At 44.0% G+C, this 26,761-nt stretch overlaps 2 long non-coding RNA genes across 4 annotated transcripts; one reads left to right on the top strand and one right to left on the bottom strand.

Moving 5' to 3' along the window:
- Positions 1–6,470: 6,470 nt before the first annotated feature.
- Positions 6,471–9,095, bottom strand: LOC120708817. 3 transcript variants are annotated; one of them, XR_005689486.1, is made up of 7 exons: positions 8,914–9,095; positions 8,531–8,767; positions 8,234–8,364; positions 7,948–8,065; positions 7,810–7,851; positions 7,378–7,643; positions 6,471–7,201 (listed from the first exon to the last, which is right to left on the bottom strand). It is a non-coding gene; the product is annotated as an uncharacterized LOC120708817 (long non-coding RNA). The 3 variants fall into 3 exon arrangements; XR_005689485.1 differs by having other exon boundaries at positions 8,873–9,095; XR_005689487.1 differs by having other exon boundaries at positions 7,948–8,084; positions 8,873–9,095.
- Positions 9,096–10,938: 1,843 nt separating this feature from the next.
- On the top strand, positions 10,939–12,006 carry LOC120708818. Its single transcript, XR_005689488.1, has 3 exons — positions 10,939–11,428; positions 11,497–11,557; positions 11,780–12,006. It is a non-coding gene; the product is annotated as an uncharacterized LOC120708818 (long non-coding RNA).
- Positions 12,007–26,761: the final 14,755 nt, after the last annotated feature.

A 26,761-nucleotide genomic window follows, 5' to 3' on the forward strand; every position in this document is an offset into this window, starting at 1 on the left:
AAATTACATTCCAGCAAAGAGTGTCTCCATGAATCCTCCATACCACAGATATCACATGAACTGCTCGCTGCTATTTTCCTATGATGTAGGACATCACCAAAAGGAATCGACTGCCGAGCCAATCGCCACAAGAACATTTTGATCTTGGAAGGTACTTGAACCTGCCATAGAGAAGTCCATTCTTTTTCTTCCGATTTGAAGTCTGACTTCCCCGGTCGACCATCTCGCCATGCTGCAGTTCTCTCTCTGTTACTCACCAACATGTGGTAGGCCGATCTCACTGAAAACACACCCTTCTTCTCATAATGCCAGGCCCAAAAATCATCTTGGCGTCTAGTACTGAGTAGAATGCCGCTAATTGCCTCGACATCCATTGGATTGAAAAATTCCTCCAACTTTTGCTGATCCCAGCACGTTGCTGTCTGGTTGATGAGCTCACAGACCAGGCTCGGCGGGTTAGGTTTGGAGCTTGCCATAGGACGAAGGAGACCATCTCTAGGCAACCAGTTCATGTTCCATATTTCTGTCGAATCACCTGTTTCGATTTGCCGTATAATGCCCTCTGCCGCTTCTTGGCACAGGTTCCCACCATCGTTGCGGCCCACGACCCACCAATCTTGGATTGACAGCCTAGCCCATTTGGATCCGATAGGGCGGGCCTAGGGTTGCCGGTTGCGGATATCTTGCTCTCCTCTGTAATTAGTTTTGTAAACTGTCTTTATTTAATATTAGTAGAGATGCACGTGCCACAGACACATGTTTAAATAATAATTAATAATTATATAATTATATAAATTTAAAAATAATATGGGATTCAAAATTGATATAGCAAAGCAAAGTCAGATTACATCGAACCGTTGCTAAAACAATTAAATTTTGCTAAAACAACTAAATTATTTTTTATTAAAAACTTAGCAATCCACTCCATTCTAAATCTAATCTAATCCAGATTCTCGTATGCTTTGATAAATCTGTCATTTCAAGATATCTTCTCCTAGGATACTCAAATAAATAGTAACTCTAACCAATCATATTATGCAAAAGAGCCTAACATGTTCATCATGATAAATCTAAATAACATATAGATTCACGCTTTTTATAATAGTCATAGTTTTCCGGTTTCAAAGATAAGAAGACAAGCAGGAATACATGGGCTCCGCTCAACCATAGCAGTCGTCTTAATCTATTGGAATCTCCTACCCTATAAATAAGATATTGTACACATCACACATACCTAAAAATTCCACAAAACATATACATTTAAGATCAATTTTACTGGTATTCCACAAAATAGAGAAATTTAAGATAATTCTTGCATATGTTGAATTTTGAACAGAACTGAATCTGACTCTTCCAAGTTCAAATGCTTTTATATTTTGCAAAGGCTTTGATCAAGTCAATTACTAAAGTTGCAGTTGTTGTATACAGCAGATGTAGATCAGTAGTTGCTCGTCCAAATCGATGGCAAGGTACAGCTCCTCGTTGTCCCTGAAAGTCAGCAAGCACCACAACCTAAATGCCATTAGAACTCAACAGCAGAGCAGTCACATAACACACACGACCTCGCTAGCCATGAGCGATCGGACACAAAAAAAAATAACCTGCAGGGTTTGCAATAGCAGGGTTTGCAATAGGATTCCCTACTTATAAGCCTGTTTACGTGCATGTAGCATTTTTCTTATTTTGATTAAATGAGACATATGTATTGCTCCATACCATCCATCCCTCCGAAACAGCAACATTGAAAACTAATGCCACAAATATGACTGTTGCCTCCGGTCATATGGACGAGTGTCTCACCTAACACAATTTATTTACGAACAAAAAAAATGCATATAGATTTATTCTAATATATACTATCTTTTGACCAAAAACACGCAGAGTCAATTTTCAAGCATATATATTTTCCAAGTGCTCAATAGAAATCAAGAATATGTTTGCTCCACAAAAAGAATAAGAATATTATTTCATAAAAATCGTAGTTTTTCAAGTAGCACCAGGACTACAACTATCAGGAGAGAACAGACGAATCACGATCGTCGGAGGCTGGGCGGCGGTCGCACCAGAGCTGATGACGAGCGAAAATTTTGTCACCCTTAACCCTTTTTTAGTAGTATATAAGAGAAGAAATATGTAATTAATTTAGAATACCAGCAGAGAACAAGCATACCAAAGCTTGTGTAGATATATCCGCACATTCAACATGGTGATAAGTGTCCATTCTACAAAACATTACAGTGATTATCCTAAATAAATGATCGATGGTGTTGGCAAAAACGCAAGCACGCGGTATGCAGTGGTCAGTGAATGCTTCATTGGCGTTGGAGGCGAACGTCAGTACGCAAGCACCTGATTTATTGGCATATTGGAAGAAACATCCAGCAATCATGTTCACCCAAATCAACACAACGAGTGCTGAGGAGAATGATTAATGAACTCACCTAAGGCCATGGTCGCTTGCATCTCATGCCAAGCAGCACCGGGGAGGACGACGTGTGGGCCTGTGGGGGCGAGATCATCTATATGTGGATGATGCGGAGGCACACGGCTTCTGTTATGCAATCCCTCCTTCACGAGGGCAGGGGATGCTGCAGCAGCCGATGCAGCAAATCCAGAGGGGGGGGGGGGGGGGGGGTGGTTCGTACCGCAGGGAGGCTTAGCGGAGCCCGGCCGATTCAGCAGGACGACGAGCACAGGTGTGCGACGGCCGGGTGCGAGAGTGATGGAGGGAGCAGGCGCCGATGAAGGGAGCGATGCAGCCAAAGTCAGACGCCATCGCAGCAATGACGGTGCGTGCAGGCAACGCGATCGCAGGCGACTTCGTGCGTGAGGCGAAACCTAATCCGAGACGACACCGAGGGCTTGCAGTGGGGCGACGCCGAGGGCTGTCAGGGTGAAGCCTGATTTGTCGCGCCGATTGATCGTGCGGCTGGGTGATTAAATCGAACGGCCTAAATCCTGACTTGCCGGACGATGGTGTGGGAGGGGACGTATGACGGGGGGCAGGCGACGTACGAAGGGGAGGGGATGCGAAGGAAAAAAAAGTGACACTTAGCCTCTTTTTAGTACTAGTAAAAGTTTTTTTTTTTTTGAAGTCAAAGTAGTCGTAGAAGTAGAAGGGCGACGAAGGAGGATGTGTCGAACTGCCGATCGCTAGGTGGAGTAGATGGCAAGGAAAGGTTGTGGGCGCAGGGAAAGAATACGAGTATGATTTGGAAAGTAACCTGCGCACGTTAATCAACATACAAAAGGAAAAATAATCACATGACAATAAGTCTTACTAAAAATAATAGTTGCATAGTATATAAGCAATACTAGCATAGATTAGATGTCCGTGTGTTGCTACGGGAATCCGCTCCAACACTCATGATCTGATTGCTCCTAATCCATATGTTTCATGGTGCTATATTATTTTTGAAAGCTATACTTGTGCAATACGATATTTGAAATAATATGTACATTGCATAGTCAATTTTCATTCTTTTTCTTTTTTTACTTTTTCTACCTTTTCTCTCTCTTTTTTTCTCTTTCTTTTTTCTTTTCCCTTTTTCCTCGCGGCGCGGAGCTGCTTGCTCCCCTCGGCCTCCTCTGCTTCTGCTCCCCCTGGTCGTGGCCTCGTGGCGGCCGGTCCTGGCGGCAGCGCACGGAGGCGCTGGGCGTCGCTGCGGCCAGGCCGCGGAGGCGTCGAGCCAGCGGACGCACGGCGGCCGGGCGTGCTGTACCCTCCTCTCCTCCGGGGGCGGGCGGGTGTCCCAGCGGCGGCTTCAGCAGGCGGCTCCCCTCCTCCTCCCTCCTCCCATGCTGGCGGGACCATGACGCGTGTGGATCCATGGCATGGCGAGCGAAGCTGCGGAGCCGCCCTCCCTCCTTCGATTCGCTGCGGGGCTTGCCTCGTCGCTGCCTCTCTCTGCGGCCCCGGCGGCAGCGTGCCCCTGCTCCGGCCGCGCCCCTCCTCCGGCGCTGCCCCCCGAGCTCGGTGTGTGGCCCCGTGAGTGGGCCGGCGGCGCTCGTAGCCGAGAGGAGGCGAGGCGGAGGCGCGGAGGAGGAGAAGGCGCGGCGGAGGCGCACGAGGAGGCGCGGAGGAGGCGGAGGTCAGGCTGGTGAGCTTCGGGCTTTGGCGGCGGCCGGATCCGGCGCGATGTGGGGGCAGACAGCGGTGAGAGGGGCCGGAGGGCCAACGGTGGCCGAATCCAGCGCCGGGTAGGATGAGTCGGAGGCGACATTTGGACCCACATGTCAATCACCGACGACGGATCGAAAGTCAAAGTACCGCAGAAACGGTCCGCTCTTTATAAGTAGGTATAAATATAGATATAGATATAGATAGATAAAAAATAAAAATAAAAATAAAAATTAATGCATATTTGGATTATCGACTATCATTGCTTAAAATAATCTGCTTGTCTGTCATTGCTTAAAATAGTCTTCTTATCGCTGTAGATAATTCGTGCCGATCTCTCTATTTCTTATTGGCCTCTCCGCTCTATTCATTTGTCAATAGCCGATCCGACTTCTCACTCTTCTCCGTACACCTGGTGTATAATTCCATGTTGCTCTCACCCCTTTCATTCTGGGGTGACCGAGGGATCATACCATTTGAGCTTTTTTTTCATGCTTTTCCCAGTGGCATGGAGAAAGCAGTAATCAATATGACTTCCCTAATTCTTACTTCTGTCTGATCTTTAGGCATTTTGGGCACTGCTTCTTTGATTACAGCAACAATAACGTCACCAATATGAGCATATCAGTGATTACCAGCTCCTGCTTACTTATAGAGCCAGACTGCTGTGCTTTAACACACGACATCCCAGTTAGGGGGGGGGGGGGGGGGAATGGTCAAAAGAAACTCGTTCCATTGAAGATCTTTTACAAAGCACTTTAAAAAATGTGCATGATTTGTGCAATGCAAGTCAACTTAAAAAGAGCTCTTCTTTTCAAACAAAAAAAAACACTTCTCTCTCGAAAACAAACCACTTGCTTGGGCGGGCATCACTTTGCCTCTTTAACCATTGATCAGATCGATACCAACATTCAAGAGCGGATAAGGCTAAAAAGAGAAAAAGCAGGGCTTAGGGGGAGGAATCCATTTATTATTTATTTATTAGCCTTAGCCTAGGCCCAACTATGTACCGACGGTAAGATCTTCAATAATGAACTCAATTGGCGCAACTCTTGCAAAAACCCGGATTTGAGTAGTAAGCGGCATCCCCTCTGCAATCAGCAAAATCAGTTTTCGTAGTGATGAAAGAAATTTCCCTCGATCATGTGTTCTCGGCCCTGTGACTGGTAAGTCAGTTCAGGCAAGAGATGATGGCGGGTCGATCACGATTTAGTCTTATTCCCGTCTAAGCAGAAGGATGAGAGGGATTGAGAATTCAAGCAAAGGGTTTTAACCAGTTCCCCTCCGGTGCTTCGTACCCGCTCCATTTTGCAAAAGTCAGCCCAATAAATATCTATCATGATTTGTGCAATTCAGCCTCAACGTCCATAGAATAAAAGTGAAATAAAAAGCGTCCGCGGAGCGCCTCAGTGGAGCAATGTTTCCTCAATGAAATCCAATTTGTGCTTGAGGTAGGGATGAGTGCTTCGTTTCTCTTTATGTGCTCTTTCTTTTGTCGGTAGCCAGCGAGACAAGGGCGCTGCCGCTCCCAACGGCTGGAGGCTTGGGGTGGGCTGCCGCTGCTCCCAATTGGTTGGTAGCGGCGGGCGCATGCAGTCCGCCTGGGGTGGCGCAGCGCCGCGGCCCAGAATCTGGATAAGGCAAGGCAAGGCACGCTCCCAATGGCGCTCTCTCTCGCTCTTTGAAAACTCTTGCCTGAACTGACACTAAAGAGTATGTTCAGGTCCACATGTCAATGATATAAAACGGACCAAAAGTTAATATACCGCAGAAACGGTCTGCTCTTTATAAATAGGTAAAGATAAAAATAAAGATGTGGGTGTAAGAGGTGGATAGATAAATGACTGGTGTTAAAAGAATTAGGATTTTGGTGAAAATATTTTTTTATCAGTTTTGTGGGTCTACATCCTCTTTCATCAAACCTTTGGTCTGACAAATAAGGTTTTCGTGAGAGGTAAAGTGAGCTAAATCTTAGTAAGAATTCTTTCAACTTTTTAAAGATAATAATATATATAATAAACCAGGTACTCAACCGACCACCAGTCCGCCCCACGCGCGTGCGCCAGCATCTCATCCGGTTTTGCGCTGGTGCACCCGGTTTTTTTTTACCCACCCGCGCTGCCCTGCCTCCTCACAGTCGACATATTGTCTTTTTTTTTTCATGGAAAGCCTGCCACGCCCAGATGCATTTCTTTCCGAGACATGTGGTGGTGGTTGATTGTAACTTTTGTCGGGAGATGCACTTCATCAATTCAATCTTGATACGTTCATCAAATGCATGGGAGAATGCATAAACTTTTCCTTCACTTCGTACACCAAATATTTCGTGGACGACTATAAATGTCTCTCGTTCCAACAAACAATTCATTTCAAACTCTTAATATAGATTGAACAAAGTATACAAGAGACAATTTATATATATATTGAATCTAGAATCTACTCGGTGATTGATCGATATACAAGTGAACGAAAGAAAACATGTATACGCCGGCCTTCACGTACACATCAGGCATGAACCCACGATTTCTTTAATACATCATCACGCCATAAAAAGAGTTATGAATGGTCATTTTCTATCATACTATGAAGAATGACATATAGGGCGTATTTGTATTTATATGAGAATCCCAAATGCATAGTTGGCTAGAGGAACCAAATGAGTGTATAGCTAATAAAGCTTGGTCTGCCTCGGACAGCAAGTCTTTTGATTAGCTACTAATTTGTAATTACGGGTCCTGGATACGTACAAGAGGAGCGCCCATGGAGGTCACCACCCAAGAATTGATGAGAGATACATTTTGGTTGCCCAATTTACTAATCACTCAACATCAATGATAGGAAATTAGAATACAAAACATTGGAACCTGTTATGCCTCTTCCATGGAGGAGGCCAGCTTGTTCGAGCCTTGGCGTTGTGCTCCCTTCAGGCATGATGGGTTACGCCTCGTGTCAGCAAAGTGCGTCATTGCCAGCAAGTAGCGCTCCTTGTTCTTGTCAAGGGAACCACGAGGTCACAAAGACTGCAATCCTTGGATTGATAGGCATCATACACCAACCTCTGACCCCAAAACATACTGCAGACTGAAATTGAATATGGAAGAATCAGATGTGTGAATTAATCAAATAGGGAACATGGAAAAAGATCCTTCAACTACAATTCAACAATCTACGGCCAAGAATGCTCTACTACCTGCATAAATCATTGGTGCTGATACAGGAAATCAATAGAAGACATATGGGAGAAGAATAGAGGACACCTTAAACCGGGGAATCAGAGCTCATCGTTCTGAAGATATCCACAGGCGAGGGGAGAGATAGGATGCAGTCACCACTTGAACCTGAAAGTTAAATGCAATTGCGGACCCTGTGTGGTTATTGTACTAGCATCTCACCAAGGAGCTGCTGGGGCAAGTCAAGAGCCGTGACCACGTGGGCAAACTCGGAGACGCTGCTGCAAGTGTGCAAGTTGATGCAATTTGGGTAAGCACTTCTTCCTTGAATTCTTGTACGGTTACCATCACGTCTTTATCAGTTTTGTGAAGGGATCGAGATCAAATCCAATGACCACATAGTCGATTGAAGGTGTGCAGCGGCAAAGGCAAAAGTCAATAGTTCATAACTTATAATTGCTAACTTCTCAGTATATTGCAAGTTGATAAAAACTTTCACAGAATTTTAGATGCATGTACCTAGCATTGGAGAAGATCGTTAAGGAAAGATATCACCAAAACCTGCAAGTTGATAAAAAAAATGCTTGATTCATCGAGCCAAGGGAGTAACAATTTTTTCACGATGCTGAAACGCACAATACTTAAGCAGAAATTTACCAATTGAAGCAAAAGGTCCAAAGTCCTGCGGATCTAGAGATACCTCCACAACATCCACTGCTAGAAAGCCAATGCAGGCATACAGGAAGGCTACTGAGTTGTACATCGAGCATTGGAGCTGCACCCATCAGGCGAAACTGAGAACGTTAATCAATTCATCATTTTATCCACCAAATCATTTATAATAAAAGTCCATATTGATGTATCAAAATTTAGCAGTAGCTGCAGCAGAAATCTAACTCAGTCAAGGACGCATGGCACCTAGCGAAGGGGAGCAATTGGATACCTGTGTTTTATCTGATCCACATAGGCTGCAGTTTTCTCTTTTTCTTTTTGCTTTTTTTTTTGCTAGAGTTCAACCAAAGGCTTCACGCAGTCCAATTCTTAATTTTGGTAGCCGGACGGAAATGCCATTGCCTGAAACTCAAATACAAAGATTAGTCTCCTAAACAAAAAGAGGAAATCATATCCATCAACACTAAAGTTCCGATCTGCATGCACGCAGATGAGAAAATGAGAATTGTTATTATTAATCAATTGGCGAGATCAAATTAAAGAAGGTGGGAAAAATTCCTCCCTGTACCTGGAATTCCTACTGTGCATGCTGCTAAGGCTGCTGGCGCTATCATTGATCGCAGGGGAGAATCGGGGGTGGGGAAGTGTGCGTTGGCGTCGTGTCCGTGACTCCGGGTCCTTGTTTTGGCTGCTGCATCATCACGCAAGTGGGAACTCGATGCATGCAGATTAGTTTGCCGCATCCGCTCGCGGGCTCGATCGCAGACGACTGGAATGACAGATCCACACATCAACGAGGAAGCTCCTACAGAGCATAAGGCAAGCTGATGGATTAGTTCCGCGCATTAGGTACATTGGGTCGGAGGATTCTGGCCGGCTGTCAATGGCAACGGCGCCGGCGGCTACTGACCTCGGGGCGACGGTGACTGGAGCAGGAGAGAGGGGACGCACCAGAGAGGGGCCGCGGCGGGAGCAGACGCTGCAGCTCGCCGGGCGGCACGGACGCCAGGGAATCGCGCGGCCGGCGACGCAGGGCACAGGGATTGGCGGCGGCGCTCCGCATCTGCGAGCTGGGGAAGGGGGTGGGGGGAAAACCGCTCGGACGTGGGGTAGAGAAAACTGGGCGCGGGGAGGAGAACTCGGGCTGGGCAAAATAAACTGTGAACCGAGGACCGAACCGAAGCTACCGAGAACCGGAACCGAAGGAATCTGAACCGAAGAAGTTCGGTTCCTGTTCGGTTCCATGATCAGAGGAACCAAAGTTTCTTGGTATTTTCGGTTCTTGGGCTCGGTTCCCCGAAGAACCGAAATTTGGCCCACTTAGGCAGTTAGGCCCAATATGTCACCGGCCCAACAAGAAACCCTAGGTTTAACCCTCAGCCGGCCAGCACAACCCAATCCCCCCGCACCCCCAACCCCCATCCCGATTCCACCACCCAACGCTCCAGCCGTGCCGCCCCCAACCTCAGCTCTCATCCCTACCCCCGGCGAGCGCGCGCCACCCTTGGCCCCCACTTCCGGCCCGCATCCGCCGCCCTCAGCCCCGCCCCCGGCGAGCCCCCGTCCCCGGCGAGCGGCCGGCCGCCCGTCGCCCTCTGGGAGAGCCTGCCGCCCTCGGCCCCCTCCCCCGTCGAGCGCCCGCCGCCCCGGCCAGAGGCCCAGAGGCCGCTATCGTCGGCACCGCCAACGCCCGACGCTCGCGACCACCGACTTCCACCAGCGCGCGGCGCTGCGCCGCCACCTGCATCAGCCCAGCCTCAGGCTCGCGGCGCTCCGGCCGCCCTGCCCAGTGCCCCGGCCAGCTCCTGTTGTCCGGCGTGCTCCTGCTTCCTAGGAAAGTTCGGTTCTTTGGGCTGGAACCGAGAACCGAAACCGAACTAACCGAAACTGAATTGGCTCGGTTCCTGCCTTTGAAAAGAACCGATCGGTTCCTATTTTACAGGAACCGAACTTGCAAGGAAACCGAGGAACCGAACCGATCGGTTCGGTCCCTCCCGAATGCCCAGCCCTAAGGAGAACGGCGCGAGGGGTCGGGTCGGGTCTGTGTCGAGCGCGGGGTGGGCTCGGGTACTGAATATACCCAGAAACCATATAGTAATATCATAATATATATATATATATATTCTCTATTTAGCACACAGGATGCTGAATAAATTATTTAACACACTGCACACTGATCATTCCTCTATCCAAATCGAAACCGAAAAACTTTAAACCGAAACCGGAAAATTCTTCTTTAAACCGGAAAACATCCTCTATCCAAATCAAAACCGAAAAACTTTAATTTGAAACCAGAAAATTCTTCTTTAAACCGAAAAATGATCCAAACCAACTAGCATCCATCTTGCAATCGGAAATTTAGAAGGTTCAAACCGGAAAATGGAAATGATCATTTTTCTCATACACCATGGGTCCCAACTCCCAACTGAGCCCACGATCATTTCCTCATTTCCTCTCCCACACCAGAAACTACTCTAGATCCGGATAAGCAGGCCGTGGCGGCGAGGCGATTCGTCGTGATCTCATCCTTCATCATGCTGCGCTCCTGCTCCTCTCCGCCATCCATCGCTGCTTGGGGCTGCGGCCTCCATCCCCATGCAGCGCCTGCTTCGAATCTGACATGGTGAAGCAGTCGCCCGTGCAGGCACCTTGACGGGGGAGCCGATACCGCCATCTGCTGTTCGAGGCTGCCTCCAAACACCTGCACCCAGGGGCGTGGAGCAGCAGCCTACCGGCGCCCGGCGGTCAAGTACCAGATGTCGTGGGCTCCGCCCTCCAGGTGAGCCGTACGATAGGTATATATTGTGGTGATGTGTAAAATTTAAGATTTAATTAGTATCCGTGGCTAGCAATTCTGGTGCTTGGGGCGACAGCAGCACGACGGATGTGCTTATGGCGGCGGCTGCCGCCGGCAGGATTCATTTTCGGCAACTCAAATCTGGTCAGTTATCTGTAACTCTATAAAAAAACGCTGCCGAAGGGGTGAACGGACCCCCACCGTTTTTTATCAAGAGGAAGATCTGTAACTCTATGAACCAAAAATAAGATGCATAATCAAATTTATGCTGATAGGACCACGTTTTACCATAGTATAGTTGATTGATCTACAGTTCTGTATTTTTGGATACTAATTTTACTTCGTTTGAACCTGCTAGTGATTGGTTCTTTTTTGTGTTAAATTCACCGTATTTACTGATCTGATTTTATCTTGTTGTTCAGAGTTTTTGTGCTTAATCGAGCAATCAGATGATACTATCGTTTAAGGTGGAGAAATAAGTCTATGTGGCTCTCTTCAATTAATGTTCCTCTGGCGTGTGGTTATTGTTTCTTTTGACTGAAATACAATTCCATGCCATCAGTTTGGATCAGTTCGCATAGCCTGCTTATTATAAAAATGTGAGCTTCAAGAAGGAATAATGTGATTGGACTGCGCTTGCAGATTTTGCAGTGAATCTGATAGTATTAGGTAAATAAAAGATTCATCTGCAGTAATTTGCATATTTCTGAATTTAAGATTCGTCATTGTCTCTGTAGCTGCGTGATGGTGGGTACATTCCACCGCAATGATCTTAAACCTGCAGTGACACGGCTAGCAGTAAATTCATGTCCTTTATTCACATTTATGCAAGTTAATTATACTATTAACTTACTGTTGTTTTTTAGTGTGAATCTTGAAAATTTGGATTGAAAAAACAAGTGGCGGTTATCTTTGCAAATATGTACACTGAATTACTGCAAAAACTAGTGATATGTATGTATAAAATCAATCCCTTTGATAGTTTCAAGTACGAGTGCTAAAATTTATGCGTTCTTGTAGGTACAAGCATCACCAAAAGGTGCTTCTGCCAGCATTGGTCACTGCAGCTGCTGCTGCGCTCTGGTGTTCTAGGTCTCCCTGCCCCTGCGCAAATGTGAAACTGTTGATGTGGAACCTCAGAAAACCATATATGGCCTGTGTTTAGTTCTAAAATTTCTCTCTCCAAATTTCACTATTCACCTATCACATCAAATCTTTTGACTAATGTATGGAGCATTAAATGTAAGTAAATAAAAAAATAATTGCATAGTTTTGATGTACACGACGAGACGAATCTTTTAAGCCTAGTTAGGTCATGATAGGATAACAATTACCACAAACAAACGAAAAATGTTACAGTGTCCGATGTGACCTTTTTTACCACCATTTTACGGATCTAAACACAGCCATAGAAGAGGAAGAATGCCAAGGTCGAACTTTGATTCTTTGGACTAGTACATCCTTGTGAATAGCTTCATCACACGTGATTTTGTACCAATGAAATTTATCATTTTATTAGTTACGAATACAATTATTGTGCCCGCGTAATCAAAAGAGAACTATTATTTTTCATCTGGAACCGGAACGAATGAGCTTGGCGGCCAATAATAAATTATTTCACGGTCATAAATGTGTTTTTTTTTGTTTCCGCGACAACACGCTGACAACCACCTACCAAAATATAATATTTTCTGGTCACGAGAGGTGAGCATCAAGTGTTTCCTGCCACGTGATTTCCGGTCACAGGCCAAAAGGATTACGAGTTTCCGGTGACGGGAAAAGTCCATACGAATTTTCTAGTTGGGTTCGTGCACACAGAGTACCTTTTTCCGGTTGCGGGAATCCAGCCAGTACCTTTTTCCGGTTTCAGTCTCTGTTGGTGCAGGCGTCGGACGGGGCTAGCTGCTAGCGCGTTAAATACTAATTCAACGCGCTGGGTGTTAAATAGCGCACCCTTATATAATAAATAATAATAAATAAATAATAGATAGTAATTAGTAGTCACAATATTGATTTTCTAGAATTCTAGAAAATCAAACGGGTCCATTGCATGATAAAAAGAGATGAGGACTGCGGTGTCCATGTAGACAGTGAGTAAGCAAGTACGGGATCAGAGGACTCGTATGTGTTGCTGAGCGAGTAGCGAGGATGTGCGGAAGGTAGGAGCAGTAAAGTGGGAGCGCTGTCCAATCGACCGCGAGAAGCCGTCCTAGCACGCCCGGACTATACATCGTGCGTGCTACAAAACCACGATCTATCGCCTGAAGAATACACGGTCCAAGCCACTTAGCCCAATAAATATTTGACAGCCTGCATTGATTTGTCACATATAGTAGGTCTATGCAATGCTGCATGATTTCCTGACTTTCTAGGCCCCTAGGTGCTATATATCATAACACTTGGAACACAAATCTAGTTGCACATGACCCCAAACAAAACTATTTGAGCAGACACATGCATGCATAGACATAAAAAGCAACAAGACCTTTCTTTTTTTTCTTTGTATTTTTCTTTTGTATCGGTTCACTTCGTATGCACTTTTTACCATATTCTGGTTGATATTTTTTATTTCATTTTTATGTTGTTTATTTCACCATTATTTTTTTCTTTTTTCTATGGACTAAGCATACGAATGCTATACATATAGTAATACTTAATATTTCTTTTGCTATATTTTCTTATGGTTTGCAGCTTTATTTTTTGTTTCATTCTTTATTTCTTACTTTTTCTAATTTTTATTTAATTAATATTTCTTACCTTTTATTTAGTTTTCTTTGACTGAGTCCGTTGATAGACTTCTTTCTCCTTCCCTTTTCTCTTCTTTTAGCCCTCCTAAATTTCTTTTTATTTTCATTTTGTATTCTTATTTTTCCTTTTCATGACCATGTCGACATTTTTAATTTTAACTCAACTTTTTTTTTCTTATTTGGAATATATTTCTTTTATATTATTTGATTTTATTTGTCGGTGGGTGAATATGTTTTGTTCACCTTATAGAATAATTATACATCTTGGTTCTTGGGTTACACTTGGTCCGTTTGAGCCTGAATCATTGCTCTGATAATTTCTGTGATTTTATGTCGGACCATGGGCATACCGACGGGCACCATGTCATCTGCCATGTTTGCCATGGCTTTTCTCTACCGCTTGCTTCTCTCTACAGAGCTTGGCTTCTCTCTACCGCTTGGCTTCTCTCTACCGAGCGGGGGCGGGGTGTGATTTAAAACTTTTTCTCCTTAGGTGTATGCTCTATGTGATTGTACCATGGTAAAAAAGAGCCGATTTTCCATATTGACTCGGCCAAATTATTTGTTCCTGCTGTAGACTAAATTGTTCCGTGAAGTTAATCCATTTGTTCGTGATATTCATTTTTTATTATCTATCATATACAATCAAATGTTCGCGATCTATAATATTTTGTTCATTGCACACTATAATTTGTTCATTATGTTTCAATTTTTGTTCATAGAAGATAATTATTTGTTTGTGTTCTTAAAATATTTGTTCACAGGATCTGAAATTAATTATTTAGTATTAAAAATTAATTTTAGAAAATATTATACAAACATACTCAAGTGTGGTTTTGTTTTGAAGATCTTATAAAAAAAATAATGGTACAATCCAAATTTAATTTGGATGTTCGATTTGATAGTTAAATTTTTTTAGTTTCAAATTTACATTGATGTAGAAGTTGTCTTCTATTTAACATCAATTAAACAATAAATGGGGCGGCCCAAACTAATATCAAACATTAAATTACGGTAGGATCCCATATATTTCAGGTGACGGTTCGCGAAACCATCACTCGAAGCGATGGATAATCACGCCCGTCCTAGCGGCTGTGTATGATCGTGGGCCTCATGCCTTTGCACCTAAGCGGCCCCATCTAGTCTAGAACTCGAACTAAACGTGTGTTCCCTCCTCCGCTGGGCCAAGTCGACCTGAAAACCCATCAAAAAAAAGTCGACCTGAAAAGAGAAGAGCTGAAGCCCAAACATGGTGAATGAGTTCGGGCAGACCTGGCCTCGGAATCCACAGAAATACTTCCCTGATGGAAAACTGATCGAGGTAAGGGAAAAACCAGGGATTTCTTACTCCTGGCGCAGCATTGTGCATGGTGTGCAAGCTCTCAAGGAGGGGTTAATCTGGAGAGTTGGGGATGGAACACAGATTGATATATGGTCTGGTCCTTGGATACCAGATGGTCTCACTAGAAGACCGATTACTCCACGTGGCCAAACACTCCTGCACCGGGTCTCTGAACTAATTGACCCAGAGAGTGGTGATTGGGATCGGCAGTTAATTAAGTCGATTTTCTAGGAGGAGGATGTGATTCGCATCTTGTGTATCCCAGTTAAGCAAGATATGGAGGATTTGCTAGCCTGGCATTATGACAAGAAGGGGATATTTTCAGTGAAATCAGCCTATCATGTGTTGGATGATGGCAGGACACGAGATAGATGTCGCCAGTGTGGGGAAGGCAGTGGAAGCACTACATCGCCAAAGGCACCTGAGTTTAGTTGGAAAAGAATATGGCAGCTAAGATGTCCACCAAAAATTCGTCACTTTTTATGGAGATTTACCCACAACAGTTTGCCGTTGAGAATGAACATTGCTAGAAGAGGGATGGAAATTGACACTAGATGCCCTGTCTGTTGGAGGTTGGATGAGGATGGTGGCCATTGTTTTCTACGCTGCAAATATGTCAAGGAGTGCTGGAGAGCAATGAACTTGGAAGGAATCAGGATCAGGCTGAGCACTTTGTCGGGTGCAGAACATGTCTCAGATTGCATCCTGTCTCTAAAAGAGGAAGAGAAGATGACAACGATTGGCCTGCTCTGGTCATGGTGGAATTCTCGGAACAAAACTAATGCTGGAGAGCAGAGAAGATCCACTGATGAGGTGACTTTTAGTGCACGTATGGCTATGATATCCACTGCAAATGTCAAGGGACCTAGGCCAGTATCTAGGGGCCGAGCTTGCAGTTGGGATGCACCACCAGAAGGTATTTGGAAAATAAACATAGATGGTGGCTTTTGTGAGGAAAACAAAAGGGGTGCCTGGGGCTTTGTGGTGCGGGACTCTGAAGGAAAGGCGGCTATGGCAGGTGTTGGATGTATGGAAGTTGTTGCAGATGCACTATGTGCTGAAGCACATGCATGCGTCGAAGCTCTGAAAGCGGTTGCTGAAGTGGGAATGCAGAGCATTTTGTTGGAGACAGACTCGTAATTATTGGTGAAAGCTCCGAAGTCGAAGGAGCATGATCAAGCACTCGGTGGAGTACTCTTCGGAGAGGCAAAGTTTCTTATTGCAACCTTGTTTAATTCAGTTAGTGTAAAATTCGCCACTCGTTCTTGTAACTATGCTACTCATGAGCTAGCTAAGCTTGGTCGTTATCGGGACCCGGAACATCCATCTGTTTGGATGGATCCCCTCCCTGACTTTGTAAACTTGGCTTTGGCTTGCGATCTGGCTGAGCCTGGGGTTAATATATAAAGCAGCGAGTTGCATGATAAAAAAAAACAGATCTAGAAGAGCATCGAGAGAGAGGTAGGTTGGGCTCGCGGGCGATGAGCAAGTTGGAAGAGGTTGGGGCTCGATCGCGGGCTACGGCGGACGGTGACATCGAATTCAGGAGGAGATCGCCGCGGTTGATGAAGATGAAGGAAGCCAGCGCGTCGTTGGAGGATCAGATCCTCAAACTGAAGAAGGAGCGGAAGGCTCTCATGGATCGCCGGGAGAAGAGATGGGATCGACAGAATGGCGAGATTGCGGCGCGGGCTCTGAAGCTTGGCATTAAGGTGGATGTCCCTGGAAAGAATTGCAAGGTGGCGGAGGACCTCCAGCCGGCAGGCGCCGCAGAGGTTGGCCAGCCGGCAGGCGCCAGAAAGAAGAGGAAGAAGGTGGTCAAGATGATTGTGCCGCAGGCGCTCGTCGAATACATGATACTGAATCCCCACAATCCCCTCGCTGGCTTCCGTGAAGAAAGGTTGGGCAAAAGTCCTGAGTGGTTCCGCGATTTTTATGACGAACAGAAGGCTCTGGCTGACAAAATGAGGGAGTACCAGCAGATCCTCATCAAGCAGTACCGTACCAAGGGCTATGCGGAGGACTATACAGAGGTCGAGGTCACCGACGATGAGGACGGCACCGAGGTCACCGGCGTGGAGGACTGCACCAAGGTCACCAGCGTGGAGGACTGCACCGACGACAAGGACATCTAGATCAGGATTCAGGAAGCAAAGCGGTTATGCAAGTAATCTGTGTGTTTGCAAGATCCACCTACCCAAGCCTAAGTTGAGTACTATCCGTGTGTAGTCACAAGTGTGCTTATTACTGCAGTGTAATAATCATCTTGGTGTTACCATATCGTACCAATGATTCTCATGTTATTTATCGTCCTGATGGTATTATCACAATTGTCATTCCCTTTTATTTATTGTCCTTGCTACTGGAGATTCTCATGTTATCAATTAAACCAGCTAGTTTGATGGTTGTGGTTTATGCTAGTGAATCACCAGATTGGAATTGTTGCTGATTGTAACAGCACCAGTCTTGTAGAGATTCCTGATCTTATAGACACCTAACCCAAATGAGTACTTTTTGCCATGAGCTGTTCTGTTTATGTAGGTTCGGTTCCTTACTGCTGCAACTGTAATATATTGGAATCTCCCAGTTCAGTTCGTGCTACTTGATTTGGCCCTTAACATGCAAGCAACAGACAGGTGTGAGTTATCCATTATTTCATCACCAAGGAAAACATTTTTAGTGTTCTTTTATTAATTTCTTTGAGTATACTATATGGATTGATCTACCACCAAATGAATTTGGATGTCGTAGTGAACAAACTGAAATTTAATTGTCTTACTCTTGTCTAACTGACAGTCAGGATGTATGTTTGATATGATTCAATTACTGCATATTTGTGTATTCGTTAATCGTTACAGTTTATTACGTATTGTACAAGGTCATCATCTCGCAAGCTACCATTGCGCCATTGCTTTCTGCTGTCACTGTGTTTTAGGAACTGCTGTGAGGCGGATCTGTTGATGCACTTTACGCAGTTGAACAAAGATGTGGAACTGATGAAATGAGGTCCTTATCAGTAAGCCCGTTTGCAAACGTTAGATGCTTTCAGAACAAAGACATGAGTTCAGAATACCCCCTTTGTTCTGCTCTTTGGTGTCTGACGAATTTAGCATCGCCAGATTCATCTGTTTAGTCACACAAAAGCGAAAATGTAGGTGGTAACAAATGCAAGACAGCTAACTTATTCTAAAAGGAAAAGATGAATGAAGTTTTACCCTAAAAGGAAAAGATGAATGAAGTTTTACCTCACCGCCTCAAGCAAGAAGCATAAAGTGATTTGATGCAGTATTTGCAAGGTGGTGTTGCGAGGCCAAGCTAATTGAACATACCTGCTAGATAGATCTTTTTCTATATGCTGATTTTGTCATTTCTGTCATCAGTAGAAGTCTTGAGTGGCTGTTAGATTTTTCACATTTTAAAGGAACTTCTATTACTTGAGTGAAATGCTATCATCAATGTCTCCTCAAGGATTTTGTTCACTAAAATAAAATCATATTTATATGTGGTACAGCCAATGAGTTCGATGTGCTCTCTTCAGACACATCTTACTGTCAAGAGATGCATATATTTTAGCTCAGGGCCTTTTGCTTTTAAGTTTCATGTGGATAATAAAATGTTAATGTACTTGGATGAGCTGGCTGTGGTAATTCTTGTGCAGAATGAAATTGAAAATGCCATTGATGAGGCGAATGAACAGATAGGATATGAGGCAGATTGGATGCACATGCGACGCTGGTTGGTGCCTCTGCTGATTTTGATGTGCTACTGTTTCTGCTAACCCCATTCATACTTGGTTAAATTGGGTCATATGTGTTGCAGGTGTTTGGGTTGATATACAGTTTTGGATCGTTTGTTAATGTATGCTTCCTATCGAAATTTTTTACTATTAATCTATTGTTAAATGATTTGTTGTTGTAGTTTACAACCATTTGTTATAATTAGTAGAGTGCATAAATTGTATTTAATTTTCTAGTGTGTGAGGTATACTTTTTAGGCTGCTTATCATACTTTCTATGATCACTGGGGATGAGTGAGCCCAATGTTGCATTACTTGACTTTTCGGATATTCCCTTTGCTTGTAAATATTCAATTTCATCAGTCCTACCTTTCCATATTTTGTTGAAACAAGAAGTAGTTGGAGCCATGTGAAGACACTCTTTGCATGCAGGCATTATAAACTTTAGTCGCACTTCATTGAAAATTACATTCTAACTATACAGAATTATCTATACCATTATGCAATTGTGTAATCTTTAGAAATCGTATTTTGTATCCTTATTATTCTGGCTTTCTCGGTTTCATTTCTCCATGTTGTATTGTCAACGCTTTTTATGTTGTGTTTATTTGTGGTTGAGCATGCTGCTCACTCTTAGGGAGAGAATGTGTGTATGGACTAATGTGTACTAGCATTTTCTGGCTTTTAAGGTGCTATTAAGGCTCTGCACATGAACCTAGCAGCTAGAGACTTACTCCAGTAAAGTTTATTTCTAAAACTTCAGAGATTTGCTCCTTATCAATCAGTTGATATTTTATTTATCTTTCCAATCGTCGTCCATAAGGGCCTGATTGGTTGGCTGCATGCAGCTCAACCAGGCCCGTGGGATGCAGGCTCCATGTGTTTGGTTTCTTGGTCCACCTACTCGGTCAGTCTGCGCACATGCAAGATCCTCCAGGCGAGGCTCCAGAGATACGGAGAGAATCGGCCGTTTCCCGCAACCGAATAGCATATGAACTGGGACTGTACATATGCGTACGTGAACCAATCAGAGAAGTATAATAATAGGCTGTAAGAAAACTAAATGCTGAGGTGGAAGAAAGAAGAGGAGAGAGAGGTGGGTTGCAAGCTTGCAGCCAGCTTGGTCACAAGAACTAAGAAACTTTATAAGAGAGACATGTGAGTCTTATATTAATGATGAAAAACTAAACTATTATACTAGTTGGCTAAGAAGTAGACTATAAGAATTCTTACAACCTGGCTGTATTACTAACCAACCTTGCTCTCAAGCAGCTCTAGCACCCGGCGAGCCTGGCCACAGCGGGGCCTGTACGCGGCATGCAAGCCAGGCTGTTGCCATCCGCAAACCAATCGCGCCCTAAGTGTCGAATCCGTGCTGGACGGATGAGATTGTGATGCGTAAACTACGCAACGGGTCTGCTTCTGTGTGACCATATGTGCCCGTTTAGGCTAGTCTCAGTGGGAATTTCATGGACACAATTATCTAGATTGAGAATTAAGTAATTGTGCCAGATAAGTTTTATGGTGATAAACTCTTTTCATATCTCATGAAACTCTAGTTTTTTCTCTACTTGCCATGTTAGCAAAAGTGATGATATGCGGTATGAGGTCCGCTGCGTGCCCGCATGCCGTTGTATGTTATCGGGGGCAGTGTTTGGTCCATTTCGACCGGCGGCCGGCAGAGATAGAGAACACCGCGGATGCTCCCACGGTGCAGCGGCAACGGCCGCGATATATAGCGGCAGCGTGTCTCCCTCCCTGTCTTCTCTCTTGGCCCTTGACGACACCTGCTCGTGCCGCACTAGTTGTAAAACTAATTGCTCGCTGTTGTTTTTGTGATTGTAGTAGTAGAGTTCGGTGCAGACTCCTTGTTCTGCTGGTAGTGCACCGTACTGATTGTCCTCCTCCATCTATCTATTTCAAGCAACCATTAAGCAGCCTATCCTTAAAAAAAACAGTGAACCAGCCTATTGTAGGCAAGATTGAGTTAGTTATTACCATTTCGCGTGAGCAATTTAACATTTCCAGATTCAACCTCCGTGGCCCTGTCAGACGTGTTGCAGAATGTTTCGTTTTAAGTATTCAGATTATAATATGCTGTCTAAAATCCTCTCTCCAAGGCTGCAGGGTCGCGCAATGGAGCTACGACCTGTCTAAAATCATCTCCCCCCCGAGACGTAGCAGGAGACTACGGCCTACTAGATAAGTGTTGTGAATGAATTTAATGGTGATCAACATTAATAACTGCCGGTGGCGATTGTTTATCAAAGGGCATCACATCCATTCACCATGCCCTTTCATCATGTATATATATGTACAAAGAGATCAATGAAGAAGAAAAGGATTCATTCCTCTCCCATTTTTGTGTGTCTCATTTACATTCAAATACTCTTACTCTAAACACGTTATCAGCACTTTTGCTCTAGAGAATTCGAGCGACAAGAATCAAGAAGAACAAAGGTGGCAAGCAAGAGCAGTTTTTGTTCTTCGACTTTACCAACGGCACTTGTTCTTTCCGATTAAGAAGAATCAGTGACAAGAACCGGCGACTTCTTCCCGGCATCGAGTCTCCGGTGGCAAAAATGAGACAAATCTTCTGCATCGGTGCAGAAGCTCTCGTTGCTGAATATATTAGAAGATTTAGAGATACAAAGAACCGATGTTATAGCTTGATTATTTTTAAAAAAGATCTTGCCGAATTAGCTCTTAATGGTTTGAGATCTCATATTAAAAAAAATTTAGAAGGCGTATATGCTATTCTTCTCTCGTCCCGACAATGTGTGAAGACGTTCTAGGTGGCCTGGCCACCATAGAACTGTTTGCGCTTGCCTTGACGGGGTTCCTCCTGGGTGAGCGTTCATCGGATCTTCACCGGCCGACCGGTTTGACCGGCCTCTCTAACTGGTCTGACCGGATCAGAGTAGTAGCGCTGTAATGCGCGCCTCTGATCGCTACACGTGCTAGTGCTCTCGTGTTGGCCCAAAATTTGCACCAACAGTGCATAAGAAAAAGGGTACAGTTTTCATACAATGATTACGCGTGAGATGAGCTCATGAGCACATGACAGTCAAGCGCATAAACTAGCTATTGGTTTTTTTGGTATAGATTTTTATTCCAAAGTCGGTTGTAGATGCTTTCTTATGTTCTTGTACATTGCCTTTGAGGATGGAGGATGGTCAAATCTGCTTGCACCTTGCAGTACTCTTCTGAAAAAAAAAGAGATCTATTTTACTTGTATTCTTAATCCTGTTTAGACAGCTTATCCTAGATCATGTCGCCAAGCGACTAAAATACCCCCACTAGCACCAACCCAAATCAGAGCCAGCATTCCTAACTGTCTATTGCAGAGTTGTGCCACAGATGGGTCAGATCATTGCCCCCTCCTGCTAGGTTTGAATGATGTACAACCGGCTAAGGCCAGATTTCATTTTGAGGCCTTTTGGCCCAGCCTAGATGGTTTTCAAGAGGTAGTCGCAGCAGCTTGGGCATCTGAGGCAGTTTCTCATTGTCCATTTGACACCCTGGCAAGAAAATTCAGAACACTTGTTAGAAAACTTCAAAGCTGGAGCCAAAAGAAAGTGGGCCATGTCAATTCACAACTAGCACTAGCCAGGGAAGTGCTCCATCAGTTAGAAATAGCACAAGATTCTAGGGAATTATCTAGGCTCGAATTATGGCTCAAGAACAAATTGAAGCCGCATTCCTTGGCTCTTTCCTCTCTGCAGCGTACCATCGCAAGAAGTAGATCCCGCATTGGTTGGCTTAAGAAAGGTGATGCCAATACATCTCTGTTTCATGCATACGCCCGACACCGCAAGAGGAAAATTTTCACTGCTAAGATCACCACGGTCGAGGGGACAATCCTCACCAAACATGAGGAAAAGGAGCAACATATCTTTGATTTCTATAACAGCTTGCTGGGCAGCAGTATTGACAGAGAGATGACAGTTAATCTAGCAGAATTAGACATGCCAAATATTCCTCTACATGACCTAGAAGTTCCTTTTTCAGAAGAGGAAGTTTGGAAAACAGTAAAAGAATTACCTCCCGATAAAGCTCCTGGCCCCGATGGATTTACAGGCAGATTCTATAAAGTGTGTTGGCAGATTATCAAAGTGGACATAATGGCTGCGATATCAGCTGTATGGAGCCGAAAATTCACCAACTTTGAGCTCCTGAATTCAGCTTTTGTCACTCTCCTACCAAAGAGAGAGGATGCATCCAGTATAAAGGATTACAGGCCCATCAGTTTAGTGCATTCATTCGCCAAGATGGTAACAAAAATCCTCGCCAACAGACTTGCCGGGTATTTGAATCAGCTGGTTTCCCCCAACCAAAGCGCTTTCATTAAAGGTCGCTTCATTTTGGACAACTTCATGCTGGTCCAACATACTACAAAGTTCCTGCACCAACAGAAACAGGCCCGCATTCTTCTCAAACTGGATATCACTAAGTCCTTTGACTCGGTTTCTTGGCCTTTCCTCCTGGAAGTGTTGAATCAGTTGGGTTTTGGGCAAATTTGGTGTGATATCATAAGTGGGCTGCTAGGCACATCTTCCACTCAGGTACTCCTTAATGGCTCTCCAGGAGAAAAAATTTATCATCAGCGAGGCCTTAGACAGGGAGACCCACTGTCCCCCATGCTCTTCATACTAGTCATGGATGTGCTGTGTCATATAATAAATAAAGCTGCAGAACAGAATATGCTACAACCATTGGCGAGAAGAGCATTACGCCATAGGATCTCCTTGTATGCTGATGATGTGGTGCTTTTCTTGAGACCCTCGGCTAGTGATATTGAGATCACTTTGGATATATTGCAGCTATTTGGAACAGCTTCTGGGCTCACAACAAACCTCCAAAAAAGCAGTGTCCTTCCCCTCCAGTGCAGTGAAGATGACAAAGTATTCTTGCAGGAATCCTTGCCATGCCAAATCTCTGAGTTTCCATGTAAATACCTGGGGGTTCCTCTCTCCCCTCACAAACTCACCAAAGCTCAAGCAATGTCCATTGTGGAAAGAGTAGCAGACAGACTCCCAAGTTGGAAGGCTGACTTGCTCACCAAAGCTGGTAGGGTAATATTGGTCCAGTATGTGCTCACCTCAATGCTCATCTACATTTTGTTAGCACTTGAGCTACCACCCAGTGTCTTGAAGGCAATAGACAAGATCAGAAGAGCTTTCTTATGGAAGGGCAGGAAGGATGTTAAAGGAGGGCATTGTCTGCTTGCATGGCCAAAAGTCACAAGACCAGTTTTTTTAGGAGGACTTGGCATCTCTGACCTCCAAAAACTGGGGTGGGCACTAAAACTTAGGTGGCTATGGCTGCAGAAAACTGAACCTGAAAAGGCATGGTCTTTTTTCCCAATTCAGGCCCAACACCAGGTCCAGTCCTTTTTTGCAATGGCTGTCAAAATAGTAATTGGAAATGGAAAAAACACTAGTTTTTGGACAGATGGCTGGTTGCTTGACCAAAGCCTAAAACAAACCCTGCCACATCTATACAGTGCAGTAGCAGTAAGAGCAAGGAAAAGAACAGTGTTCGATGCTATAACTGATGGAATGTGGATTTCAGATATTAGAGGAGCATTGAGTGTGCAAGTTCTGATTGAATACATTCATCTTTGGGAGCTTCTTTCAGATGTTGAGCTACAGCCAGAGGTGGAAGATTTACATATTTGGAAGTTCACAGCCTCTGGTCTTTATTCCACCAAATCAGCATATGATGCTCTTTTCATTGGTGCCACCCAATTCGACCCTTGGGAGAGAATTTGGAAAAGCTGGGCTCCGGGGAAATGCAAGTTCTTTTTGTGGACTGATGCCCATAATCGATGTTGGACAGCAGACAGACTTGCTAAAAGAGGCCTTAACCATCCACCAAAATGTCCACTTTGTGATCAAATTGAAGAAACAATAGACCACCTGCTGGTTTCTTGTGTCTTCACCCGGCAATTCTGGTTCATCATCTTGCAGCAATTTGGGTTACAAGCTGCAGCGTCACAGCTAGCTGATATCTGCTTTGTGGATTGGTGGGGAGGAGTTAGCAACATCCTTTCTGGTCAGGGGTAAAAAAGGAGTTAACTCTATCATTATCTTAGGGGCCTAGTTAATTTGGAAGCATCGCAACCATTGTGTGTTTGATGGTGAGACCCCCAATGTTTCCCGGGTTGTGGAAGCCTTTAGAGAGGAGGTCCAGTTGTGGCCTGTAGCAGGGGCTAGAGGAGTTTCATATCTCCTCGCCTTAGCTCTCTCTTAGCTGAAGAGGGTGTGTGTTCGTGTGGTTTGGTCCCTGTTAGTGTCCAGGTTTTAAGAGGGAGAAAGTACTAGTTTTTTAGGGCGTGTTACAGACTCTTTATCCCTGTAACATTTTTTTGGGGCGCTTTACCCCCACAATCTCTTCTTAATATATTGATGCGCAGTTCTCCTGCGCGTTCGAGAAAAAAAATCCTGTTTAGACAGCTAGCCAGCTAGGGGTTGTGAATTGTGATATTTGTTCTGTTCAACAAACATTGCTGTCGGCTCTGTGCTAGACTAGACGGTCGGTTGCAAATAATTGCATGAGCATCTATTTACGCTGCGGATTTGCACTAGACCCTGATTGTTCTGTCGGCGAAAGAGTATTCTGATTCACGGGACTGCGACTTGCTGAACAATGTTGGTGCGGATTCTTCTGTGTATTTGTAATTGTAAGCGAAGTGCAGTGCTACGGGATTCAGATACAAAAACAGCACACTAGTTTTTCAAAAAAAAAAGAGAAAGAAATGTAAACAAATTTTTATTCTCTTCTTAATACAATGATATGCAGCTTTCCTACGTATTCGAGAAAAATAAAGAAAACAAAAGCACACGCCGACTCCATACCAATGTTTAAAATAGCGGGCTAAAGTAAAGAAAGAAAACAACAACACACGCTGACTCCGACTTTTAGCGGTCAGTTTTCCGAAGGTAAGAGAAGGCTATAGCGGGATATAGCTCCCACTAACCTCATTTAGCGATTTTACAAATTGAGTAATTAAGTTCACAATTTATATGTTCAAAACATTAAATCAAACAGATATAGGTTACAAAGTTCATTACATCCATGCATTGAAGTACGCTCGCCTAGAGCTTCATTCCCTCATTGCATCATTGATGAAATACTAAATTTTATAAATGATGGAGTTCAAAATGTTGAAAATAGCAATGCATACTTATGAGAAGCTTCTAAAAGGTTAGAGAGTATGCATGAACCATGGTTGTCATGTTTCATGATAAAATATGAAATACTCTATAAACTAATATTTGTATGGTTAGATAAGCATGAGAAAAATTCTAGGGTTAGATATTTTGTAAAAAGTGTGTAGAAAATGGACACATGACAAAATTATATGAGCTATGAAGTCCAATAAATAGGGGTGCTTTTATCTTCTTTTGGCATACTATGGCATAAGAGCTCTTAAGTAGAAGATGACAAGATTGTTAGATAAGTAATAATATTATGATAGGGTGGCATATAAAAGTGTAAGAGTCTTATATTGTATTATGTTATGGTGAATAAAGATTTGAGTTCCCAACTAGAGTTGGTTTCTCGAAAGTCGATGTTAAGTTAGAGGAATCGATTTCTCAATCAATATTAAAATAACAATAAATAAAGACCAATTATATGGTTTAACTGGATAAATAATAACTCTTAATTAAGCAGTTATAGCAGGATATAGCGGACTATATGGGGTTGGCGATCTCGATCATCACGACGGTTGTTGTTGCGCTCGTGGAAATGAGGCGGCTCAAGATATATAGGTGAACCTGAAGCTATTAGTCCCTTGAGCGTCTTGTGGATGACCCCTCAGTATATTCAGGTTTCAGGTTGGGTTGTCTGATTCGTTTGTACTTGTTGGCTTGTCTTACGCAGCATGGGTCTAGCTTGGATACAGAAGAAATTGGACATCGCTTGACATCCGATGACTTCAAACACTAGTTTACCTCAATCATCAAAATCTTTGCTATATAACAATGATGGTAAAGATGGATGCCTGCTTCATGTTGTGAACGGGCATTAACTTATTGGCTAAATTGTCATATCATGCCAATGGGCTCTGATGGGTACAATTATCCCATAGTAATTCAGATCTCAATCAATGTATTGTTTATGTAAAAATATATGGAAAACGTAGCAGCCTACGATACCTTATATGATTA

Source organism: Panicum virgatum, chromosome 5K, assembly GCF_016808335.1.
Source record: "Panicum virgatum strain AP13 chromosome 5K, P.virgatum_v5, whole genome shotgun sequence".
NCBI classification, from domain to species: Eukaryota; Viridiplantae; Streptophyta; class Magnoliopsida; order Poales; family Poaceae; genus Panicum; species Panicum virgatum.